Genomic DNA, 6,000 nt, shown 5'->3' on the forward strand with positions numbered 1-6,000 from the left:
GTCACTGAGGACCACACATGAACTCCTGAAAATCGCCGAAAAACCATTGCATTGTCGGTCTGACTTTAAACCAACTATGAATAGAAATTCACATATAATTCTATTTTAGGAGATTCTGTGAAAGTGAATACTTAATACTTATTTCATTCATTTCACATATTAATTCTTGAATAATTTATTTCCAAAACATAATGTCATTGACTTTTGACTACAGTTAAATTAATTATCTTTCTTTCTAGGTTAATGTTGTAAAACATTGTCAATAATTTAAATTTCTTTTATCAATTCAAGAATTGAAAGGCATTTACATATATTAATTATATATATATATAAAGAATATAATAGCTTTAAGTTATGAGATATTTTAATGCACCAAATATAAGAACTATCTGTTAAATAGAAAATGATAAATATAAAATTATTTTCTAATGTAACTTTAAGATTATTATAACAATATTGTAGAAGCTGTAGAAATATTTCAATTGTACGTAACCTATCGCATGTCGTGTATTATAAACATACATTTACGGTGACTTTCTACAAACTTAGACAACAGATATCGAACAATTTCAAAAAATATTTTGAGTAACGAAAAGTATTAAAATAACCAAAAGAAGTTTAAGGTCCATGGTCCATTATTTAATGAATCAGTTGCTTCACAGTTTCAACGTTGTATCACCTTTTTCCTTATTTAATTATATATCAACTGATAGCCCCACCCTTACATTGAGATATCCAATAGTTGTTATCCTGTGTTAAGTCGCTATATCATCCGCGCATAAATGGACCAATTTGAGAGATTCAGAAAACATCATTACCGAAGAACAGTTTGCGATAAAACAATATGTTTGCTATTTCGTGGATAATTATCTTGATAATGTGCTTCCTCAAAACAGGTAAAAGACTTTTTCCCAGATATAATCGAACATTATTGTATGAATTTATCTAAACAGATTATTTCGTTGTTGATAAATAAATCGATAAAATGATTGAAAATTAAATCAAACAAATTTTCTGAAGCTCTCTTTACTCAAGAAAAGTAAGGTTCTCGTTTGCCTTTTGTTTCCACTCGTCAAAAATATTTTGTCTTGTTATACGTCAATACAAATACATTTAGAACGTTAACTAATATTACAATAACTGCTAAAGTTTGAAACATTTTACCAGAGTAATTTCAAAATCAAAGGACGAAAATGATATATTTGATCACGATAATCAATATTGAGTTTGTTTATCAAAAGGTCGACAGGGATACTTCATCTTCATAAAGATGTGGTTTCTTTACCAAACACTAAACTTACTTATCTATCAATTTCAACGGCAACGTTTCTTTGAGCTCGTCCTTTTCATTAATTAGTAACACAGTAATAAACATCTTGTGACTACGGTTTCGTTTATATCATCCATATCTATTTTATTCAGTTTCATACTTAACATACATATTACTTTCATGTAAAGTCACATACCTATACATGTAGAATTTATACACATGTAACTACATATTGATCAAACAATTGCTTTGTTCAATAAATATCTGTATAAATTGACGATTCTTGATAATACGTCAATTAGTATAAAATACTATATTCACTGTAATAGCTGGCACTTTATCTATAGATGAGAGACTCGAATCTAATTGTTGTATTGTTATGAACAATTCAAACTCAATTGCAAGTTAATTATCTGATTTGATATCATACTATTTTTCAACAATATATGCTGTTGAAAAAGTGTTCTGGAATGGGGAAATCCTTTGAGAGAAAGTAAAACAGAGACAAATAGTTTAGAATCGATCATTGATCACGAAACTCCAAATAACTAACCAATTGTGATACCTAATACTGACAACAGTACTGAACTTACGTATGTTCAAACATCAATGTGAACGCATTTAGGCTTTAATCCTAGTAAGTAACTATTTATTTGTCGCATTTATTTAAGAACATTTACATAACAAACATTTATCAATATTATAAAAAAAAAAGAAAAAAAGATAAGAAGTGTTAGGAAAGAAAACCTGTTGTAACTTCTTGAGGTAAAATACTAAAAGAGGCAAAAGTTATTCACTGCAGATCTAAATTCTTTGTCTTCATTGATCAAGCATAAATTTGTATATGTTGCAAATACGGTTTGTGGTGTTTGCGTTATTATCACCTATTTAGCACAATTATTTTCAAATACTGAACACTTTTGTGAGCATATCAATGTAATTGGGGAAATAAACGTTTTTTTTTCAGTTGCATAAAATTTACGTCATACTCTAATCGTAGTTTCATTTAGGTGATTTGAATATCATACAGATAACAAATTTGTTGATAGTCTTAGAAATGAACTGATGTCGTCACAATTTAATTAATTATGTGATTATTGCTGAATGACGCATTAGTTTGATGCAAACATAAACGTTTGCGTGATAAAGATAAAGGGTTAGAAGGAATGATTTTAAATGAAAGCCACATACATGTTGTTGTTTTCATTTAAATCGATAATACCACAATATTATGAACGTTTTGCTTCATTTAAATTCTTTACATCAGATGTACTAGTACATTTTACAAAGTTTTATTGCAATATTTATAAGATCCTTATGCCAAGCTGAGCTTCTTTGAATATATTTAGTTTAAGTCGTTTCGGTATGATGTAACGAAGTTTATTTCTATCATGCTACAATCCAGTCCCTAGAACAAGCTAGTATTGGTATCTTTTAAGGAAACTTAATGTTTAGAATAATTTGAATAGCTTTAACGTAGATGGAACATATTGCTTCATGACAAATATTTACATATATAACTAACATGGCAATAATAATGACCAAAGCTGATATGTTTAATAGTAATAACTATTTAACTCAGACTAAACTTCCTTAAAAGTTGATAATTATTGCCATGACTTACAATTCGTGTACAATTAAGGAATTTGATTTTACAGTCTGATAAATACCATGCCAGGTATCAAGGTAACTAATGAAACAAATGAATTGTTTATCAGTGTAATGATACATACATTTAATTGGACATCATTAACTCTCTCCGAGGGAATTATTTGTGATATATGTGATCACGCATTTCTGAATGTGATTTTTTTTCTAAATGGAAAGGGTTTTGAAACAAAAAGGATGCTTTGTATTATCATTTATAGAGCTATAAGAGATGCATGTAGATATTGCTTGTATTGTGTCCATTTCTTCCTATTCTACAGTGATTGGCATTTCATATGTTAATGTCAATCGTAATAGCTCCACGAAGAACACTTTTATGGTTATTAAAACAATCAGTTACAGAAGGAATGATTGCCTTTGCTTTGAACTTTTATCAATAACTTTAATGAAAAGTTCAATTTGTTTAATCAATGACGAACATAAAAATCAATTTTATTTTTTTCAGATGAATAATTTCTTTCTGTTGAAAGCATTTCTGTGAAATTAAATCAAATTCAATATACAGCTTTATTTTACTTTAATCAACTACAAGTAAATGAAACAAGTTTTACCCATCAATGGATAGTTTATAACATGACTACTTGCATGATAATCGGTTGTTTTATACAGAATCGATTAACTTTGTAGCATTGAATGATTAGGGCTGAAAATAACATTTCCAAATGTATTGCATTATGATGTTGCTAAGTGTCCCACAGGAAAAAGGTTCACCATGACGAACTGAAGGTGATAGATATTTATGTAAAGCCATGTAAAGACTTTGTGGCGCCGTTATGGACACGGCCCAGTCAATTCTCGTCCTTCTGTATTCTATAGTAAATCTGTGTCATTTAAAGCTTCATTCTGGACTTCTATTAAACTCAGCAGAATTCTGTATTTCATAGCTTTAAACATCAACACTAGACAAGTTAGTCGAAGCCCGAGTTGTCCTATGTTAGCCATCTAGATTTCACAATATTTCTTAATTTGTTATGTCACTGTCAAATTATCAAAGTTTCAAATGTCATGTATGCTGGCGTGTAGTACTCGAATCCTTCCAACAAGAAATAAGATCCTGCATATACAAAAAGTATACAAAAAAAAACAACTTTTTAAGTCATCAGAAATTACACTTAATGTACACTGTTACAATAAATACACTTAAAATGTAACCAGTCACATAAAAAAAGACTTGAAATAGGGCACTTCAAAATGTCAAAGAACTATTATCTAGCCTACAACGGGCTGGGTCTTATTCCGTACCGGGTGAGACCTTATAAGTCGCAACGCCGCGAAATGTCGCACCTGCCGTTAAATGTCGCACCATTGCCGCTAAATGTCGCAACCGCCACAATATGTCTCAAAATTGTCTGCCCTTAAATGTCGCAATGGTAACTTTAAATGTCGCGCGAGTTTCACTTTCCGTTAAATGTCACAACCCTACCGTTAAATATCGCAAGATGTAAATTCATGTTATATATAATAAACTAATAGCTAATGATATTGCATTAGATTTGTCCGTATGTTATAGTTATCTGTTACTTATCATTAGTAAAGCAAAAATGAATGAGTTCATATTCAAAAGTGGGGGGGGGGGATTCCCAACTATCTTCTAGAAAAGGCTTTGAGGGGTATTCTAAAATGATTGGTTGAAATAAGAGTTTTCTTATTTGATTTTAAAATCTATAACTATCATTCATGCCACTTTATCTTTTGCACACATACGTGTGTTCATCTATGTGCCAAGGTTTTGAGCTACGATATAACCTATAGATAGATCTAAAAGACTAGAAAGCAAATTCTAGAAAGATTAGATAGAGATTTTATATTATGTCAGCATTTTCCCTAAATCTTCACCTTGAAAGGTTTTATGATATTGTCACTATCAACTTACGAATTACAATCTTTAAAATGTCTTTGATGCAAAAACCTGTTTATTTTTACTCCTGTTTTTTTTCTTTCATTACAATTTGAAATAGTGTTTCAATCATACACCTGCACCTACGGTATGTTAAAGATATTCAATAAATAATGTCAATAGCTTCAGTTAATTTATTTCATTATAAGAAATTAAAATGACAATTGTGTTATATGTTTTCTCAACACAGTGTAAGATGACGACATTAAATTAAATCTCGCTGATAAATAATTAAAATATTATTTTATATTATTAAGATCTTTGTGAACAACTTTTCCTGTTTTTACTCATTGGTTCCGGCTCGTGAAAATTTATCGAATTTTAGCGCATATTTCGTCAAAATATATTCCATATTTCACTCACACGAAATAATATCCTCTCAGTAGTATTTGCCAACAATGGCAACATATTTATGTCAGTCTCATTGCCGCGTATGAGATTGTTCAGTTTGAAATGTCTTTAATGATTCTTATCAACACTCTTTGGTCAAGGTACTATTAATTTAAAATACTTTGCAGCATACAACAATTGATTCTATAACAAAATTACGCATTATACAGGATCTGTTTATATTCATTTTCTATTGGGTTTTTGTACAATCTTAATCAGTTTTACAGGTGTTTTTACTTTATTTTTGTTATTTAACTGCTCTTTTAAAAAATATATTGCATCAACTCAATGTTGTCAATGACTATTACAAAAAAAGCCTGTTTATGTTTTGACGTCTTTGCTATTTACGTCATCTGACGTTGACATAATGTTCCTGTTTATTGTTTATAATTTGTTTACGTACTCTGAAAAAGGTTGTTTAGCTGAAACGTTGTTACTTGAAAGGGATGTTGTTTAAGAATTGTAATTGACTACTCTTTTTTACTATTACATATTTACAGTTCGTGAAGATTACTTTTTAGTCAAATACTTGTGCACAGAAATATATTTGTACTTCTCACTTATTAGCAGATTCGGCCAATAATTGTTTATAGCGAGGCCGAGACGATTTTTTGCAGAAACATCCCGAGATGTCGCCCAGCCTGTGTTATACCCCGTTACTAACGGGTTTTATATACTATAACTGTTTTATTGCAATTTCAAAAAATTGTTTTGTAATAGAAATCAGCAACAAAAAAACGAAACCCCAGATAAAATGAACCAATACCATGTAATG

This window comes from Ruditapes philippinarum, unplaced genomic scaffold (assembly GCF_026571515.1).
Source record: "Ruditapes philippinarum isolate M1 unplaced genomic scaffold, ASM2657151v2 ctg869_1_1_1_1, whole genome shotgun sequence".
Lineage (NCBI taxonomy): Eukaryota > Metazoa > Mollusca > Bivalvia > Venerida > Veneridae > Ruditapes > Ruditapes philippinarum.